Source organism: Salmo trutta, chromosome 13 (genome assembly GCF_901001165.1).
Source record: "Salmo trutta chromosome 13, fSalTru1.1, whole genome shotgun sequence".
Classification (NCBI taxonomy): Eukaryota; Metazoa; Chordata; class Actinopteri; order Salmoniformes; family Salmonidae; genus Salmo; species Salmo trutta.
In genome coordinates this window covers 29,776,253-29,798,905 of record NC_042969.1, presented here as the reverse complement: position 1 = coordinate 29,798,905, position 22,653 = coordinate 29,776,253, and positions in this window count along the sequence as shown.

Sequence of the window (22,653 nt, the reverse complement as noted above, 5' to 3'; positions counted from 1 at the left end):
TGATACTATGATACAATGATATTATGATACAATGATACAATGATATTATGATACAATGATACAATGATACTATGATACTATGATACTATGATACTATGATACTATGATACTATGATACTATGATACTATGATACAATGATACAATGATACAATGATATTATGATACTATGATACTATGATACTATGATACAATGATACTATGATACAATGATATTATGATACAATGATACTATGATACAATGATATTATGATACAATGATACTATGATACTATGATACAATGATACTATGATCTATGATACAATGATATTATGATACAATGATACTATGATACTATGATACAATGATACAATGATATTATGATACAATGATACTATGATAGAATATACAATGATACAATGATATTATGATACAATATACAATGATACTATGATACAATGATTTTATGATACAATATAGAATCTAGAATGATACTACGATATTATGATACAATGATAATATGATACTATGATATTATGATACAATGATACTATGATATTATGATACAATGATACTGTGACACAATATACAATGATACTATGATATTATGATACAATATAGAATCTAGAATGATACTACGATATTATGATACAATGATAATATGATACAATATACAATGATACTATGATATTATGATGCAATGATTGTCACGTCCTGACCAGTATAAGGGGTTATTGGTTATTGTAGTTTGGTCATGACGTGACAGGGGGTATTTGTTTTATGTGGTTCGGGGTTTATGGGATATATATTTATGTAAGAGGCGTGTTTGATTTATGTGTTTCAGGGTTTTTGGGTAATGTTCTTGTTTTGTATTTCTATGGTTTTCTATGTTGTGTATTTCTTTGTGTTGGCCTGGTGTGGCTCTCAATCAGGGACAGCTGTACATCGTTGTTGCTGATTGAGAGTCATACTTAAGTAGCCCTGTTTTCACCTGTCCCTTTGTGGGAAGTTGTTGTTTGCACAGCTGTGTGTGTAGCCTGCAATCCTGTTCGTTTTGTTTAATTTTGTGTTCAATAAAATTCACTATGAGCACTCAACCCGCTGCGCCTTGGTCCACTACGTACGACGACCATTACATGATATTATGATACTATGATACACTATGATATTATGATACTACGATAGAATATATTATGATACAATGATGCAATATACAATGATATAATGGAGTTACAGTTCATTCCTTTCTGTCCCCCTGTTTTTACAATTCTTACCACCTTCTCCCATTCTCTCACACACAACCTCGTTCTCTCACACTCACACACAACCTCATTCTCTCTCACACACAACCTCGTTCTCTCTCACACACAACCTCGTTCTCTCACACACACACAACCTCGTTCTCTCACACTCACACACAACCTCATTCTCTCTCACACACAACCTCGTTCTCTCACACACACACAACCTCGTTCTCTCACACACACACACACACACACACACACACACACACACACACACACACACACACACACACACACACACACACACACACACAGAGCCTCGTTCTCACACACACACAACCTCGTTCTCTCTCACACACACAACCTTGTTCTCTCTCACACACACAACCTTGTTCTCTCTCACACACACACACCTCGTTCTCTCTCACACACACAACCTTGTTCTCTCTCACACACACACAACCTTGTTCTTTCACACATCAACCAAAACTCTCAGTAGCATTATGACTGGACAGAGAGGGAGGTAGGGAGACAACAACAAAGTAATGAAGGGATGGAATGATGGAAGTGATTGACAGCTGTCTTACCGGAGGAGGGGGGTTGGTGTCTGAGCAGGTATGAGTCATCATGGGGGCGGGGCTCCAAGCGGGAGTGGGAGGAGTTATTCTCCAGCAGAGGCACCTGGCACTCCCTGAATGGTGGAGAGGAGGAGGAGGAGGAGGGGCATAGGGATGAAGAGGGAGGGGCAGAGGGGGGGAGGAGGGAGGAGGTAGGGGGGATGGTGCAACCTGGAGGATGAAGGAAAAGAGAGAGAGAGAGAGAGAGAGAGAGAGAGAGAGGGAGGGAAAGAGGGAGAGAGGGAAGGAGGGGAGGAGGGAGAGGTTGAGAAGGAAGGAAGGAGGGAGGGTTAGACTTATTGATGGACTGATGATTGACAGAGGGACACTAAAAAGAGGTAAACACACTAATGCACACACACACACACACACACAAACGCTAATGCACACACACACACACACACACTAATGCACACACACACTAATGCACACACACACACACACACACACACACACACACACACACACACTAATGCACACCACACACACACACACTCACACTCACACACACACACACACACACAACACACACACACACACACACACACACACACACACACACACACACACACACCATCTTACATAGTTGAGCCATGGGAGGGAGGAGACTTTGGACACATTGAGGCTGGTCCTTTACACTAGAGAGAGGGACAGGAGATTTGACACATTGAGGCTGGTCCTTTACACTAGAGAGAGGGACAGTAGATAGGACACATTGAGGCTGGTCCTTTACACTAGAGAGAGGGACAGGAGATAGGACACATTGAGGCTGGTCCTTTACACTAGAGAGAGGGACAGGAGATAGGACACATTGAGGCTGGTCCTTTACACTAGAGAGAGGGACAGGAGATAGGACACATTGAGGCTGGTCCTTTACACTAGAGAGAGGGAGATAGAACACATTGAGGCTGGTCCTTTACACTAGAGAGAGGGACAAGAGATTTGACACATTGAGGCTGGTTCTTTACACTAGAGAGAGGGACAGGAGATAGGACACATTGAGGCTGGTCCTTTACACTAGAGAGAGGGACAGGAGATTTGACACATTGAGGCTGGTCCTTTACACTAGAGAGAGGAACAGGAGATTTGACAAATTGAGGCTGGTCCTTTACACTAGAGAGAGGGACAGGAGATTTGACACATTGAGGCTGGTCCTTTACACTAGAGAGAGGGAGTTTTGACACATTGAGGCTGGTCCTTTACACTAGAGAGAGGGACAGGAGATTTGACACATTGAGGCTGGTCCTTTACACTAGAGAGAGGGAGATTTGACACATTGAGGCTGGTCCTTTACACTAGAGAGAGGGAGGTAGTACACATTACAGTGACCATATTACCGCCACACCGGCGGTCATGAGTCATGAAGGCAGTCCAATTCCACGTGACAGTTTAGTCACGGTAATTAGGCTTCTCCAAGCTCTGATGCTGCTGCTGGTCATTAGTAGCCTACCAAACTTGCTAACTGCCTGGTACTCAGCAATCTATTGTCCCTCTAATCACTCTGACATCAATGCAAATGTGTTTATTTATCAGTTTTCTATAGGCTAGTCCTACTATATTTATTTATCAGTTTTCTATAGGCTAGTCCTACTATATGTATTTCTCAGTTTTCTATAGGCTAGGCCTTCTATATTTATTTCTCAGTTTTCTATAGGCTAGTCCTACTATATTTATTTATCAGTTTTCTATAGGCTAGTCCTACTATATTTATATATCAGTTTTCTATAGGCTAGGCCTAGTATATGTATTTCTCAGTTTTCTATAGGCTAGTCCTACTATATTTATTTATCAGTTTTTTATAGGCTAGTCCTACTATATTTATATATCAGTTTTCTATAGGCTAGGCCTACTATATGTATTTCTCAGTTTTCTATAGGCTAGTCCTACTATATTTATTTATCAGTTTTCTATAGGCTAGTCCTACTATATTTATTTATCAGTTTTCTATAGGCTAGGCCTACTATATTTATATATCAGTTTTCTACAGGCTAGGCCTACTATATTTATTTATCAGTTTTCTATAGGCTAGGCCTACTATATTTATATATCAGTTTTCTATAGGCTAGGCCTACTATATTTATTTATCAGTTTTCTATAGGCTAGGCCTTCTATATGTATTTATCAGTTTTCTATAGGCTAGGCCTACTATATTTATTTATCAGTTTTCTATAGGCTAGGCCTACTATATTTATTTATCAGTTTTCTACAGGCTAGGCCTACTATATTTATTTATCAGTTTTCTATAGGCTAGGCCTACTATATTTATATATCAGTTTTCTATAGGCTAGTCCTACTATATTTATATATCAGTTTTCTATAGGCTAGGCCTACTATATGTATTTCTCAGTTTTCTATAGGCTAGTCCTACTATATTTATTTATCAGTTTTCTATAGGCTAGGCCTTCTATATGTATTTATCAGTTTTCTATAGGCTAGGCCTACTATATTTATTTATCAGTTTTCTATAGGCTAGGCCTACTATATTTATTTATCAGTTTTCTATAGGCTAGGCCTTCTATATGTATTTATCAGTTTTCTATAGGCTAGGCCTACTATATTTATTTATCAGTTTTCTATAGGCTAGGCCTACTATATTTATTTATCAGTTTTCTATAGGCTAGGCCTTCTATATGTATTTATCAGTTTTCTATAGGCTAGGCCTACTATATTTATTTATCAGTTTTCCTAATATTAAGCACATTGATTACATTTACAACAGGAGTATAGCCTACCTGGCTGGCATAGATGACATGTATTTTTTCCAGCTGCCCCTGTTTCCAGACAGGTGCAGGATAATTGTCCATTCTAAATTCAAACTAATTTCACACATATATTATTTAGTGTATATAAAGACAAGATTAAATCAAGAATAGTCTGATGGGTGACAATATTAGCCTATCACTTGTGAATGATATATTATCACTTGTGAATGATGCCCAGCTAGTGTGCAGTAAGGCAAACCTGCAGTATAGTCACACACCTCATGTAGCCTAGCCCATAGGCCTATATGTTTTGATAAGGTTTGTATCACATCTAAAGTGGCCAAATAACTTATTAAAATGCAGCACATTAATCAGCTTTATAACCGGTGTAGATCCTAACTGGCATATTGTACATGGGCTGGCGTGAGTTTGGGGAAGCTCATTTACACCATAAAATGCACCTTTATAATCAAGTAATACATGTCTGTTCGCATTTGCCATCACTTTCGAGAACAGTGTTTTCCCGCGAATTAATGTCATTTTGGAACATTTGCTCTTACTGCCTACTGCCGTGTGTGTGCTGTTGCTGCGTTTACAATGGGAAGAAATAGCCTAATAGTTTATCAACATTTCAAGCTAAACGTTCTGATATTTTGCATCAGCCTCATTACTTTCAAAACTTTTTTTGATGCTAGTGGTTGTATTAATATGAGATCTATCGTGTCCCACAACTGTCCCAGACTATGTTTGGAATATTTATGAATTGCACAGAAGGACACGTCGACCAATAGAATAGGTCTAATTTTGTACTATGGGGCCATGCTTAAAAAAAGAAGAAAAAAAGAGGTGCCATAATCGACATCTTCGGCGTCCGGGGAACAGTGGGTTAACTGCCTTGTGCAGGACAACAGATTTCTACCTTGTCAGCTCAGGGATTCAATCCAGCAACCTTTTGGTTACTGGCCCAATGCTCTAACCACTAGACTACCCTGCTTCCAGAGGCAGTTTAGAACTCATTAGTGAGTGTTGCAACCGAGGACAGACGATTATTACGTGATTCAGCAATCAGCGGTCCTGTTCTGTGAGCTTGTGTGGTCTACCACTTTGCGGCTGAGCCGTTGTTGCTCATAGATGTTTCCATTTCACAATAAAAGCCCTTACTGTTGACTGGGGGACCTCTAGCAGGGCTGAAATTTGACGAACTGACTTGTTGGAAAGGTGGCATCCTATGACGGTGCCACATTGAAAGTCACTGAGCTCGTCAATAAGGCCATTCTACTGTCAATGTTTGGTCATGGAGATTGTATGGTTGTGTGCTCGATTTTATACACCTGTCAGCAACGGGTGTGGCTGAAATAGCCAAATCCACTCATTTGAATGGGTGTCAACATACTTTTCTATATATAGTGTATTTTTACATTGTCAAAGCAAAATGAACAGTAAACATTACACTCACAGAAGTGCCAAAGGAATAGAGACAATTCAAATGTCATATTATGTCTACATACATTGTTGTAACGATGTGCAAATAGTAAAAGTACAAAAGGGAAAATAAATAAACATAAATATAGGTTGTATTTACAATGGTGTTTGTTCTTCACTGGTTGCCCTTTTCTTGCTGCTGTGATGGCACACTGGTATTTCACCCAGTAGATATGGGAGTTTATCAAAAATTGATTTGTTTTCGAATTCTTTGTGGGTCTGTGTAATCTGCTTTCTCTCTCCCTCTATCTCTCTTTCCCTTTCCTTGTCCCTCTATCTCCCCCTCTCTCTCTCTCTCTCTCCCTCTATCTCTCTCTCCCTCTCCTTGTCCCTCTAACTATCTCTCTCTCCATCTCCTCCCTTTCTTTCCTTCTCCTTTCATCCCTGTTGGTTATATCTAGTGTTAACCTTGCTCTTGTTAATTCATCTATTTTTTGCTGTGTATTCTGATTACACATGCAGACACACATTCACACGCACACACACGTGCACGCGCACGCGCACACGCACACATACACACACGCACATACGCACACACGCACCCAAACACACTACACCCGTGGTGTAAACAGCAGCCAGTGCAGGCAGTGCAGGCCATGTGTTTCCCAGGGGTGTAGTTAGTGTGTGATACACATCAATCCCTGCTCTGGTTTCCATGATGCAAACCTCTCATATCTTACTGGGCCTGATGCTTACACTGCTGGTCAACACAAAGATCTCTCTCTCTCCCTCTCTTCTCTTATTCTCAGTGTCTGTAGGACAGTTACTTATTGCACTGGATCATTGCTGTGTGAAGAAAAGATACGATAAATACAATGCTGTGGTGAATACTGAAAACCATAGAACACAATAGCCAAAACATCAACAGATCAACACAGCAGTTCCACTTTCATGTGGATCTCAATGTCCTTACTGTGAGACAACTGCATTCCTACAGACACAGAGAGAGAGAGAGCAAGAGAGAGAGAGAGAGAGAGAGAGAGAGACAGAGAGAGAGAGAGAGAGAGACAGAGAGAGAGAGAGCGAGCGAGAGAGACAGAGAGAGAGAGAGAGACAGAGAGAGAGAGAGACAGAGAGAGAGAGAGAGAGAGAAAGAGAGAGAGCGAGAGAAAGCGAGAGAGACAGAGAGAGAGAGAGAGAGAGAGAGAGAGAAAGAGAGAGAGAGGGTGAGGATAGAATGAGTTTTGCGGTCTGTTCTTTTGTTCCTCAAGGTCTCTGTCTATTGCTCTTCTTCACTCTTGTACAAAAGGAGAAAGAGAAATGAGTGAGTGAGATGAAAGTAAATGGGTGGTTAATTTCCAGAGAGTTTAAGGCCACAAGAGAATGTCATGTACTCTACCTTTCCTACTTACCACATTAACTCTTCAAACGCACACAGGAGACTTTCACAGTCTTTCCACATATCCGTCTCTAAAATACTGCTCTTTTCTCTCTCTTCTCTCTATGATACTTTCCTATTTTCTCTCCACTTCCTGAAGGTGAAGGACAACGTGTTCTCCTGAGATTCAAAATAATAATAGCTTTATTGACAGGAGCGTTTGAAAAACAATGTCCCTGCTGCCGGCTGGCCCAAGGCTATCATTAAAAACCTGGAATGAAATAATAGAAAAATAACTGATTATCACAATCATAAAGGGACAATAATAAAGTGGGTTTAATTAGTAGCCGGTAATGACTCTAGTCCTGCTGTGTCTTTGGACTCGACTAACTGACCTCATTTAACCAACGTTGTTGATTGACTGAGCTGTGAATATTACAGAATTATAATTATTCTACATCATGAGATCTTTCTATATAGAAACTATTAGATTTCCATGTTTTCAAACCTGTAGAGAATAGACTATTAAATCCTACTGTATCTCCTGTCCCTCTCTCGAGTGTAAAGGACCAGCCTCAATGTGTTCTATCTCCCTCTCTCTAGTGTAAAGGACCAGCCTCAATGTGTTCTATCTCCTGTCCCTCTCTCTAGTGTAAAGAACCAGCCTCAATGTGTTCTATCTCCTGTCCCTCTCTCTAGTGTAAAGGACCAGCCTCAATGTGTTCTATCTACTGTCCCTCTCTCTAGTGTAAAGGACCAGCCTCAATGTGTTCTATCTACTGTCCCTCTCTCTAGTGTAAAGGACCAGCCTCAATGTGTTCTATCTCCTGTCCCTCTCTCTAGTGTAAAGGACCAGCCTCAATGTGTCCTATCTCCTGTCCCTCTCTCTAGTGTAAAGGACCAGCCTCAATGTGTCCTATCTCCTGTCCCTCTCTCTAGTGTAAAGGACCAGCCTCAATGTGTCCTATCTCCTGTCCCTCTCTCTAGTGTAAAGGACCAGCCTCAATGTGTCCTATCTCCTGTCCCTCTCTCTAGTGTAAAGGACCAGCCTCAATATGTCAAATCTCCTGTCCCTCTCTATAGTGTAAAGGACACGCCTCAATTAGGTCTATGACGATCAAGAAATTTTGTCAGCAGGTGTTTGTCAAGGAAATAACTGCCGGTCTCACGGTAATTGCCCGTTAATTAACATAAACACGTTTAGCATATCCTGTCTTCCACATCTACATTTGAAAAAGTTTAATAAATCCATGTAATATAGCCTACACCATCACAATAAATCCCTTATTTATTTTAGACAGGTCTAAAGAAACATGATATGAAGAAAATGTAGTCTATTTCAGAACAGAATAGAGTACTCTGAGTTGTCCTTAAGTTAGGCCCTGATCTGGCTACGTCATATGGCTGTGGGCTTCACTAGTTCATTTGTTTGTTCAATGTATTTCCTGCTAGAGCTGCCCTGGTCAACTGTAAGTGATGTTATTTAGAAGTCGAAATGTCTAGGAAGCAACAATGGCTCAGCCGCGAAGTGGTAGGCCACACAAGCTCACAGAACGGGACTGCCGAAAAATCATCTGTCCTCGGTTGCAATACTCACTACCGAGTTCCAAACTGTCTCTGATAGCAACGTCAGTACAGTAACTGTTTGTCGGGAGTTTCATGAAATGGGTTTCCATGGCCAAGCAGTAGCACACAAGCCTAAGATCACCATGCGTAATGCCAAGCGTTGGCTGGAATGGTGTAAAGCTCGCCACCATTGGACTCCGGAGCAGGGGAAACACCTTCTCTGGAGTGATGAATCACACTTCACCATATGGCAGTCCGACGGACAAATCTGGGTTTGGCGGATGTCAGGAGAACGCTACCTGCCCAAATGCATAGTGCCAACTGTACAGTTTGGTTGGTGAGGCATAATGGTCAGGTGCTGTTTTTCATGGTTCAGGCTAGGCCCCTTAGTTCCAATGAAGGGAAATCTTAACACTACAGCATACAATGACATTCTAGACGATTCTGTGCTTCCAACAGGGGCAGTTTGGGGAAGGACCTTTCCTGTTTCAGCATGACAATGCCCCCGTGTACAAAGTGAGGTCCATAAAGAAATGGTTTGTCGAGATCGGTGTGGAAGAACTTGCCTGGCCTGCACAGAGCCCTGACCTCAACCTCATCAAACACCTTTGGGATGAATTGGAACGCCGATGGCGAGCCAGGCCTAATCGCCCAACATCAGTGCCCGACTTCACTAATGCTCTTGTGACTGAATGGAAGCAAGTCTCAGCAGCAATGTTCCAACATCTAGTGGAACGCCTTACCCAGAAGAGTGGAGGCTGTTATAGCAGCAAAGGGGGGACAAACTCCATATTAATGACCATAACTTTGGAATGAGATGTTGTAGAAGGAGGTGTCCACATACTTTTGGTCATGTAATGTATGTTTCCCATATAAAGCCCTTTGAATTGAATTGAGGTAGAGGGATAGGGAGAGGGAGAGTGAGAGAGAGATGGATAGTGAGAGGGAGAGAGTGATAGAAGGATAGAGAGAGATAGAGGGATAGGGAGAGAGAGAGAGATAGAGAGATAGGGAGAGAGAGGGAGGGATAGGGAGAGAGATAGAGGGATAGGGAGAGAGAGGGAGGTCAGTGTGTGTGTGTGTGTGTGTGTGTGTGTGTGTGTGTGTGTACAGCATTTGTGAACATCCATGTATATCTGTGTGTGTTTGTGTTTGTGCATATGTAGAAATGTATGTGCGTGTGTGTATGCATGAGCAGGAATGTGTGTATGTGTATGTATGAGCGTGTGTGTGTGTGTGTGTTGGTGGTTATTAATATTTTAAATCACTTTAATTACAAAAAAAGAAATGGCAGTAGATAGCCAAAAGCAATTATGGGAAGTGTAATCTCTTCAGCAATGAAGCCGTGGGGCATGTTTAACTCTGCTCATTTAGTTCCAATGCACATCTAGAAAGGTCAGTGGAAATTGCTTTGTGTTCATGTAACAAAGACTAGGCATCATGGGTCACGTGGTCCTCCAGGTTATTACATCTCTTAGCTGGAGCTAGGCATCATGGGTCACGTGGTCCTCTGGGTGATTACATCTCTTAGCTGGAGCTAGGCATCATGGGTCACGTGGTCCTCTGGGTGATTACATATCTTAGCTGGAGCTAGGCATCATGGGTCACGTGGTCCTCCAGATTATTACATCTCTTAGCTGGAGCTAGGCATCATGGGTCACGTGGTCCTCTGGGTGATTACATCTCTTAGTTGGAGCTAGGCATCATGGGTCACGTGGTCCTCTGGGTGATTACATCTCTTAGCTGGAGCTAGGCATCATGGGTCACATGGTCCTCTGGGTGATTACATCTCTTAGCTGGAGCTAGGCATCATGGGTCACATGGTCCTCTGGGTGATTACATCTCTTAGCTGGAGCTAGGCATCATGGGTCACATGGTCCTCTGGGTGATTACATCTCTTAGCTGGAGCTAGGCATCATGGGTCACATGGTCCTCTGGGTGATTACATCTCTTAGCTGGAGCTAGGCATCATGGGTCACGTGGTCCACTGGGTGATTACATCTCTTAGCTGGAGCTAGGCATCATGGGTCACGTGGTCCTCCAGATTATTACATCTCTTAGCTGGAGCTAGGCATCATGGGTCACGTGGTCCTCTGGGTGATTACATCTCTTAGCTGGAGCTAGGCATCATGGGTCACGTGGTCCTCTGGGTGATTACATCTCTTAGCTGGAGTTGTCCTTTACTGGTTCACTAGTCTATCTGTTGCTCTGTTTCCTTGTTTCTTTGTGTTTTTTTTGCTTGTCCTTTCTTTCTTTCATTATTTAATTATTTATGCATGTGTGTGTGTGTGTTGCCACTGGAATTCACCTTCCTACAATGAAGTAGTGTTGTTGGGGATTGCACACCCTCAGCGACACATGAATTAACTTCCTTTGTGCAGCAGTGACGGTTCTAGACCATTTCAAGCTGGGGCCAGTTGTACTGTTAGAGGGGCCAGTTACATTAGACGTTATTGTTGTCATATGGTTTTCTTCACTGCATTGCAGGCATTAGCAGGCAAAAGACCATGTTCATAATCATCATCGTTGCCACTGTCTGATAACGGATGTAAAAAAAGAACGATAGCAAAAATTACTTCCGTAAAAATGATTTCATACTCCACATTTAGGGGGGCCACAAAGGGGTCCAAAATTGTTGTCACAGGGGCACTGGCCCTCCCTGCCCCCCCCAGAACCGCTAGTGTTGCGCAGGTATCCACTTCTGACCTCTGTGAAGCAATCAACTGGAAACCGGACTGAAGTCTGGTGGCATTGGGGTGTCTGGTGATGGGGCAAAAGTGAATGGACCGGGAGCCCTTAATCAAAGCCCTGCACACCAGCGGTACAGGACTATTATGGTTGCCAGCAGTTGGGACTTGAGTGGCAGCTGCTCTCGGTAGACACCTGTGTGACTGAGCAGCCCTATTTAGGAGCTACACCCAGCTGGGGAGAGGCCTAGAAAAGGTGGCCTAAAAATTACCCACTCACTCCTTACTGGATAGGCTACCACACCTATAATGAGTTCCACTCAGCTGTCGAAAAATGATTAAGAAAATAATTTGTCTGAAACTGGCGACATGGAACATCAGGACTCTTTTGGACACTGACAATAATAATGATACACCGGAGAACTAAGGCGCTACAACCTTGACATTGCTGCCCTGAGTGAGAGACCAGGGTCCTGTATGAAGGTTCCCTGAAAGAGGAGGGAGACGGCTCCACCTTCTTCTGGAAAGGTCCCCCCCTGGGTGGACAACATCAGCTCGGTGTGGGACTGACAGTTAAGAACAGCCTTTAACCCAGCCTCACCGAAACGCCTGTAGGCATAAGTGAAAGACTGTCTCTCCATATCCCCCAAGATGCATTATGCTACTCTTCTCAGTGCATACGCACCAACATTACCATCTGAAAATGAGGCAAAGGACTGCTTCTACCAGTCACTAGATGAGGCCCTTCATCGCATCTCCAGGAATGACAAGATCTTTCTGCTGGGTGACTTCAACGCTAGGGTGGGACAGGATATGGAGCAGAGTGCTGGGTAGGCATGGTGTTGGCCAGGTCAATGAGAACGGCATGAGACTGCTAACTCTATGTGCAGAGCATGATCTCACCGTCACTAACACCTTGTTCCAGCAGAAGAACAAATATAAAACATCACAAATGCACCCACGCTCCAAACACTGGCACCTGATGTACTACGTCACAGTGAGACGTTCTGACTCTAATGACGTCCTGCTGACACGTGACATGAGGGGTACAGAATGCTGGACAGATCACTGTATGATACTGGCTAAACTCCCTAAATTCCCCCCCAATGCTTGAAGAAGTCCAGTAAGAGGCGTCTGCACAATTCCCGGCTTGAGAAAGCTGCAGTAAGGGACAAGTTCCGTCGCTCTCTCGCTGAAAGGCTGAGGGAGACTGAGCCTCTTCTGAACCATGGACCAGAAGTGGGCATCTCTCAGCTCAGTGCTCTATCAGGCAGAGGCCCACCCCATTGGCTACAGAGGTAGGAAACATCAGGACTGGTACAATGAGAACTCAGACACCATCACAACCTTACTGGACAATATGCACACAGTGCACAAGGCTACTCTCAACAGCCACACATCTATGGCCCGAGAAGTCGCTCCATCACCCCCATGAGAACAGCTGATTGTCTGACTCTCTTGAAGGACCAAAACCAGATCCTGATGAGGTGTGTTGACCAACTAAACCAGATCCTAATGAGGTCTGCTGACCACCAAAACCAGATCCTGATGAGGTGGGCTGAACAACTAAACCAGATCCTGATGAGGTCTGCTGACCACCAAAACCAGATCCCGATGAGGTGGGCTGACCACCTAAACCAGATCCGGAATGAGGTGTGCTGACCAACTAAACCAGATCCTGATGAGGTGTGCTGACCACCTAAACCAGATCCTGATGAGGTGTGCTGACCAACTAAACCTAGATCCTGATGAGGTGTGCTGACCACCTAAACCAGATCCTGATGAGGTGTGCTGACCAACTAAACCAGATCCTGATGAGGTGTGCTGACCACCTAAACCAGATCCTGATGAGGTGTGCTGACCACTTTGAAGCACTACTCAATCAGCGCTCTCCTACAGACCACTCCATCCTGGAAGAACTGCCTGTCCAGGAGAAGTGTTGTGAACAACATCAGGACCTTTCATGGCCTTTGTCAACCTATACAAGGCCTTTGTCAACCTACACTGTGAGCAGGGAACTACTATGGGCATTCTACTCAACATCCTTTGCCTGTTCCATGATGGGATGATGTCTCGGTTGGCCATAGGAGGGCAGGAGTCAGTGCTCTTTGGAGTAAGCATCGGTGTGAGGCAAGTGTGTGTGCTAGCACCTGTACTCTTTAACATCTTCCTCCTAGGTGTCACCCAGTTTCTCCACAAGGAGGCAGCAGGGGGGTTGCGGTGAACTTCAGGCTGAATGGAAACCTAGTCAACATCAGGAGGCTCCAAGAAACCACCAAGGTTTCGACAGAGCGGGTTCTTGAGTTGCAGTATGCTGATGACTGTGCTCTTGTGCCTGACACTCCGGAAGACCTCCAGTTCGTACTTGTAACAGCTGTGAGGGTTTATAGCAGGATGGGACTATCTATCAACACCACCAAGACAGAGATGGTCTGCCAATGGAGATCCAGACCTCCACCCACCATGCCTGTCTTCACCATTGAACACAATTCACTGGCAATCGTCCCGTCATCCAAATACCTGGGCAGCATCCTCTTGGAGGACTGCAGCATTGACCTCGAAATTCAAAACAGCATCAAGTAAGCATCAGCTGCCTTCAGGAAACTCAGACGCAGGGTCTTCCAAAACAGGGATCTCCACCTCCACACCTAAGTCTCCGTCTATCAAGCTGTCTGCATCACCACACTTCTTTACAGCTGGGAAGCCTGGGTCACTTACAGTCGCCACAACAAGCAACTCGAGCGATTCCACATAAAATGCCTGCAGTGCATCCTGGGAATCACCTTGTGCGACCGTGCGCCCCATATATAAATACTTGCTGAGACCAACTGCAAGCGTATGGAGGCTATGGTCACCCAGCTCCAACTGCGCTGGCTTGGGCGTGTCATTAGAATGTCTCAGGAGCACTTCCTGGGAACATCCTGTATGGCCAGCTACATCTTGGCCGGCAGTCTGCAGGGCGGGGGCCAGTTACACTTCGGCCGGCGTTACAAGGACCAGCTGAAAACATTGCTGAAGAAGCGCAAAATCAAACCCACAGACCTGGAGGATACTGCTGCCCACCGTTCCACCTGGAGACAGCTCTGCCAGAGCAGGAGAAGAGGAGCACAAAGAAACATCAAAAACAGCTCAGGAGACATACAACCATGCCTGTCCCCGCTGACACAGAATGCACATGCCCCACTAGCAATAAAGTTTGTGGATCTTGGATTGAACTCTACTGTCACCGAAGAATTCACCAAAGAACTCAGAAGTGGAAGTCATCATCGGATACGATGGACTACCATAACGTGCTTACGTGTGTGTGCGAGCATGAGAGAGAGAGAGAAAGAGAGAGACAGAGAGAGACAGAGAGAGAGAGAGAGAGAGAGAGAGAGAGAGAGAGAGACAGAGAGACAGAGAGACAGAGAGAGAGAGAGAGAGAGAGAGAGAGGAAGTAATAACTAATGTGACAAACCTGTAACATTTAGTTTCCTCTCTGATTGAGTGATGAACAGGCAAGCCTGTCTCAGGAGAATACAGACAACAGGCGTGCTGTTACACCACTGTAGTGTCAGATACTCAGCCTGAAGACAAAGTGTTCAACATCAATTGTTCCCTAAGATCAATTCTATTACTGTGAGATCGTCCGCGGCCCAGACAGAACCCTTTTTCCCTATGTAGTACACTATGTTAGAGCCCATATGGGTCTGGTCAAAAGTAGTGCACTAAAGGGAATAGGGTGCCGTTTGGGATGTAGACGGAGTCTCTGATCTCACTCTGATCTCTGAAGAAGTCTGTTGTAAGTCGCTCTGGATAAAAGCGTCTTCAATGACCCAAAAATAAGAACATACTACTGAACTGAAATGCTACTCAATCGTCTACATAGGCCTCGCCTCGTCTCGCCTCGCCTCGTCTCTCCTCTCCTCCTTCATCTGTTCTCCTGTGAGAAGGCGGGATAGGTGGGATCAATATGGTGGAAGTCATCTGTGCTCTTCCCTGTCCTTTCTTATTAGATCAGTGAAAATGAAGGAGAGGGCAATAGGAGATGACTCCCATCTCTCTCTCTTTCCATACCTCCATTCATCAGTCTCTTCTCTTTCCCTCTCTCCATACCTCTCTCTCCCTCTATCCATACCTCCATTAATTAGCCTAATCTCTCTCCCTCTGTGATTTTAACGCCCCTACTCACTGTATATCACTTCATCCCTGACACATCTCCTTTCTATGTCCCAGTCTCTCTCTCCCTCTTTCACCCTCTGTTCCATCCCTCCCTCCCTCCCTCCGTCTGCCCATCTGGCTTGGGGTGAGGTGTGGTAGGCCAGAGCGCGAAGTAGAGATGGAAGGAAAGAGGGATGGAGAGAGTGATACATCGACAGCTGGAGCCTAGTCAGACGGAGAAAGACAAATTACCCCTCTAACGAGAAGCATTCATCATCCCTTCGTCCTTCTATCCCCCCCCACCTCGCACCACATCTCTATGATACACACTGCTCAACAGCACACCTGGAGTACCCAGTTCACACCTACACACACACACACACATACACATACACACACACACACACACACACACAAACATACATACACCTACACACACCTACACACACACACACACACACACACACACACACACACACACACACACACACACACACACACACACACACACACACAACTTAAAACACAGTTGGACTACAGCTTTACACACTACAGCTTTACAAACCTACACAGACACACTCACATAGAGGTAGCAGTGTAGTATCAGTAGTAGTAGTAGTGTTGAATGTCCCTACTGTTACTACCTGCCCACACAGACATCCTCATGCTGGCACACAAAGAGACTCATTACCATGGCTTCTGTCAGCACAGATGTTGGGCTGAGAGGGAGATGTCAGTCACTGTGTGTGTGTGTGTGTGTGTGTGTGTGTGTGTGTGTGTGTGTGTGTGTGTGTGTGTGTGTGTGTGTGTGTGTGTGTGTGTGTGTGTGTGTGTGTGTATGTGTGTGTGTGTGTGTGTGTGTGTGTGCATGTGTGTGTTTACGTGCGTGCGTGTGTCTAGCTGACAGTCTTCTGAGGGCCAGTTAGTGATGACAGCAGCTGACACAATCTGGACTCCCTCTCCTCCCTTTATATTTGATGAACAGAGTGCTTTCTCCTCTCCTCCTCCTCTTTCTACCCTTACAGTATCTCCACCACCTCCTCCTCCTCTTTCTACACCTTCTATATCCTGATCCTCCTCCTCCTCCTCCTCCTCTTTCTACATCTTCTATCTCCTCCTCCTCCTCTTTCTACACCTTATATCTCCTCTTCCTCCTCCTCCTCCTCTTTCTACACCTAATATCTCCTCCTCCTCCTCTTTCTACACCTTATATCTCCTCTTCCTCCTCCTCCTCTTTCTACACCTAATATCTCCTCCTCCTCCTCTTTCTACACCTTATATCTCCTCTTCCTCCTCCTCCTCTTTCTACACCTATCTCCTATTACTCCTCCTTCTGCTCCTCCTCTTTCTACACCTTATATCTCCTCCACCTCATCCTCCTCCTCTTTCTACACCTTATATCTCCTCCACCTCATCCTCCTCCTCTTTCTACACCTTATATCTCCTCCACCTCATCCTCCTCCTCTTTCTACACCTTATATCTCCTCCTCCTCCTCCTCCTCTTTCTACACCTTCTATCATATCACTTGTTTTTCTCCTCTTTTTCTGTTTAAGGAGCTCTCTCTCTCTGTCTCTCTCTCTCTCCCACCTCTGGCCTACAGATCTCTCTCTCTCTCCCTCGGCCTCTGGCCTCTCTCCCTCTCTTTCCCTCTCCCTCTCTACGTCCTCCTCGTCCTCCTCTTTCTACACCTTCTATCTCCTCCTCCTCTTTCTACAACAAATCAAATCAAATCAAATGTATTTATATAGCCCTTCTTACATCAGCTGATATCTCAAAGTGCTGTACAGAAACCCAGCCTAAAACCCCAAACAGCAAGCAATGCAGGTGTAGAAGCACGGTGGCTAGGAAAAACTCCCTACATCTTCTATGTCCTCCTCCTCCTCCTCTTTCTACACCTTATATCTCCTCCTCCTCCCCTCCTCCTCTTTCTACACCTTATATCTCCTCCTCCTCCCCTCCTCCTCTTTCTACACCTTATATCTCCTCCACCTCATCCTCCTCCTCTTTCTACACCTTATATCTCCTCCACCTCATCCTCCTCCTCTTTCTACACCTTCTATCTCCTCCACCTCATCCTCCTCCTCTTTCTACACCTTATATCTCCTCCTCCTCCTCCTCCTCCTCTTTCTACACCTTCTATCATATCACTTGTTTTTCTCCTCTTTTTCTGTTTAAAGAGCTCTCTCTCTCTGTCTCTCTCTCTCTCCCACCTCTGGCCTACAGATCTCTCTCTCTCTCCCTCGGCCTCTGGCCTAAATCTCTTTCTCTCTCCCTCTCCATCTCTTGCCCTCTCTTTCCCTCTCTTTCCCTCTCCCTCTCTTTCCCTCTCCCTCTCTCCCTCTCCCTCTCTTTCCCTCTCTTTCCCTCCCCCCCTCTATCTCCTCCTCTCTGGCCTACACCTCTATCTCTCTCTTCATCCTGTCTGCATCACTCTTTTACTCTGTTGCCGAGGGGTGAAAGAGAACACACATAACATCCCAAACACTGTGGGACTGGAATTCAAAATGACCTGGATAAACAGAACAGTAACGTTACTGCTTCTATTGAGTAAATGACCTGGATAAACAGAACAGTAATGTTACTGCTTCTATTGAGTAAATGACCTGGATAAACAGAACAGTAATGTCAAAACAAACACTTTCTTACTGAGGACAACTAATCCTCAACATTTCTTAACATTTCAGAAAAACATCAACAACCTTACCAAAAGAGTCTATTTTTCATGTATTCATTCAACCATTCTTTAACCAGGCAGCTCCATTGAGAATCTAAAGTTAGCAAATATTCTTATGATCTCAAAATCAGTGTTCAAATAAGCTGATGAAGGGAAATCATCTTAAAACATTAAAACCCAAGGCCTGAACTTGCACAATGCAATAGGAAAAAACAACATTCCTAACACAAAGCCGACATCTCTCTTCAATTCCCACCTGGGATTCTAATGTAATCACTCCCCCCCCCCCCCTCTCTCTCTCTCTCTCTCTCTCTCTCTCTCTCTCTCTCTCTCTCTCTCTCATGGAAGTGTGTCCTATAACTTGTGAATAGAAATAATAGACCCCCTGTCAGACTGATACGGATAGATACGCAACCTCTAGACCCAGTCAGACTGATACGGATAGATACTCAACCTCTAGACCCAGTCAGACTGATACGGATAGATACTCAACCTCTAGACCCAGTCAGACTGATACGGATAGATACTCAACCTCTAGACCAAGTCAGACTGATACAGATAGATACTCAACCTCTAGACACAGTCAGACTGATACGGATAGATACTCAACCTCTAGACCCAGTCAGACTGATACGGAGAGATACTCAACCTCTAGACACAGTCAGACTGATACGGATAGATACTCAACCTCTAGACACAGTCAGACTGATACGGAGAGATACTCAACCTCTAGACCCAGTTAGACTGATACGGAGAGATACTCAACCTCTAGACCCAGTCAGACTGATACGGAGAGATACTCAACCTCTAGGCCCAGTCAGACTGATACGGAGAGATACTCAACCTCTAGACCCAGTCAGACTGATACGGAGAGATACTCAACCTCTAGACCCTGTCAGACTGATACGGAGAGATACTCAACCTCTAGACCCAGTCAGACTGATACGGAGAGATACTCAACCTCTAGACCCAGTCAGACTGATACGGAGAGATACTCAACCTCTAGACCCAGTCAGACTGATACGGAGAGATACTCAACCTTTAGACCCAGTCAGACTGATACGGAGAGATACTCAACCTCTAGACCCAGTCAGACTGATACGGATAGATACTCAACCTCTAGACACAGTCAGACTGATACGGATAGATACTCAACCTCTAGACCCAGTCAGACTGATACGGATAGATACTCAACCTCTAGTCCCAGTCAGACTGATACGGATAGATACTCAACCTCTAGACCCTGTCAGACTGATACGGAGAGATACTCAACCTCTAGATCCAGTCAGACTGATACGGATAGATACTCAACCTCTAGACCCAGTCAGACTGATACGGAGAGATACTCAACCTCTAGACCCAGTCAGACTGATACGGAGAGATACTCAACCTCTAGACCCAGTCAGACTCATGTCTCCAGAATACTGTCGCTAATTAACATGTGTCAGGTGTCACAGTCAAATCAAATCAAATTTGATTAATCACATGCACCAAATACAACAGGTGTAGACCTTACAGTGAAATGCTTACTTACGAGCCCCTAACCAACAATGCAGTTAAAAAATTTTTTGAATAAGAAGTAAAAGTAAAAGTAATTAAAGAGATGCAGTAAAATAACAGTATTGATACTATATACAGGGGGGGTACAGGTACAGAGTCAATGTGGAGACTACATACAGGGGGGGTACAGGTACAGAGTCAATGTGGAGACTACATACAGGGGGGTACCGGCACAGAGTCAATGTGGAGGCTATATACAGGGGGGGTACTGGTACAGAGTCAATGTGGAGACTATATACAGGGGGGTACCGGTACAGAGTCAATGTGGAGACTATATACAGGGGGGTACCGGCACAGAGTCAATGTGGAGGCTATATACAGGGGGGGGTACTGGTACAGAGTCAATGTGGAGACTACATACAGGGGGGTACCGGTTCAGAGTCAATGTGGAGACTATATACAGGGGGTACCGGTACAGAGTCAATGTGGAGACTATATACAGGGGGTACCGGTACAGAGTCAATGTGGAGACTATATACAGGGGGGTACCGGTACAGAGTCAATGTGCGGGGGCACCGGTTTGTTAAGGTAGTATGTACATGTAGGTAGAGTTATTAAAGTGACAATGCATAGAAGGTAACAACAGAGTGTAGCAGCGGTGTAAAATGGGGGAAGGGGTTGGGGGGGCAATGCAAATAGTCTGGGTAGGTATTTCATTAGATGTTCAGGAGTCTTATGGCTTGTGGGTAGAAGCTGTTCAGAAGCCTCTTGGACCTAGACTTGGCGCTCCGGTACCGCTTGCCGTGCAGTAGCAGAGAGAACAGTCTATGACTAGGGTGCCTGGAGTCTTTCACAATTTTTAGGGCCTTCCTCTGACACGTCTGGTATAGAGGTCCTGGATGGCAGGAAGCTTGGCCCCAGTGATGTACTGGGCTGTTCGCACTCCCCTCTGTAGTGCCTTGTGGTCGGAGGCCGAGCAGTTGCCATACCAGGCAGTGATGCAACCAGTCAGGATGCTCTCGATAGTGCAGCTGTAAAACCTTTTGAGGATCTGAGGACGCATGCCAAATCTTTTCAGTCTCCTGAGGGGGAATAGGTTTTGTCGTGCCCTCTTCGCGACTGTCTTGGTGTGCTTGGACCATGTTAGTTTGTTGGTGATGTGGACAACAAGGAACTTGAAGCTCTCAACCTGCTCCACTGCAGCCCCATTGAGGAGAATGGGGGCATGCTCTGTCCTCCTTTTCCTGTAGTCTATTATCAGCTCCTTTGTCTCAATCACGTTGAGGGAGAGGTTGTTGTCCTGGCACCACACGGCCAGGTCTCTGATCTCCTCCCTATAGGCTGTCTTGTCGTTGTCAGTGATCAGGCCTACCACTGTTGTGTCATCGGCAAACTTAATGATGATGTTGGAGTCGTGTCTGGCCGTGCAGTCATAAGTGAACAGGGAGTACAGGAGGGGACTGAGCACGCACCTCTGAGGGGCCCCCATGTTGAGGATTAGTGTGGCGGCCGTCAGGAAGACCAGGATCCAGTTGCAGAGGGAGGTGTTTGGTCCCAGGGTCCTTAGCTTATTGATGAGCTTTGAGGGCACTATGGTGTTGAACACTGAGCTGAAGTCAATGAATAGCATTCTCACATAGGTGTTCCTTTTGTCCAGGTGGGAAAGGGCAGTGTGGAGTGCAATAGAGATTGCATCATCTGTGGATCTGTCTGTGCGGTATGCAAATTGGAGTGGGTCTAGGGTTTTTGGGATAATGGTGTTGATGTGAGCCATGACTAGCCTGGTCACATCAGTGGTTGTGTGTGTGTGTGTGTATGCGTCTTTACGTGTGTGTGTTTGTGTGAGAAAGATTACATCTCTTTGTGTGTGTGTGTGTGCATTGTGTGTGTTCCAGGATTAGGATTCTCCCCCACTCCAGTGGTCCATTGTCAGTAGTGACCAGGCCTGACTCCTGCCTGCTCCAGAGACTCTATTACCATATAAACTGCATCCATGTAGCTACTGGATTGATGATATTGTGTGTGTGTGTGTGTGTGTGTATGTGTGTGTGTGTGTGTGTGGTGTGTGTCAGACAATATTTTTAAGGATTCCACACGGAAATAATCCCAATCTATCACTCCAGTATTTAATTGCTAAATTGTAATTATTTCACCACTATGGCCTATTTATTGCCTTACCTCCCTAATCTTACTACATTTGCACACACTGTATATAGATTTTTCTGTTGTGTTATTGACTGTATGTTTGTTTATTCCATGTGTAACTCTGTGTTGTTTGTGTCGCACTGCTTTGCTTTATCTTGGCCAGGTCGCAGTTGTAAATGAGGACATGTTCTCAACTGGCCTACCTGGTTAAATAAAGATTAATAAAAATAATAATAAAAACAATCAATAACCTCCCCGACACAAAAGGATATTGGTGTGTGTGTGTTTTGTAGGACCCACTCAGCCTCAGTCACAATGAGCTGTAAATTAATTTATTGTTGTAGAACTATTCAGAGTAGACAGCTATAACAGACTGACACACAGGGAAATCCATCATTAACTTATTAGAGTATCATACCAAAATACATAAAACACAGAGCCTTCAGACACTTTGTTAAGAGTGGACTCAGTACCACAAGCCATGAATTATCACTGAGTAAAACACCAGTACCACTAGGCCTGCATTATCACTGAGTAAAACACCAGTACCACTAGGCCTGCATTATCACTGAGTAAAACACCAGTACCACTAGGCCTGC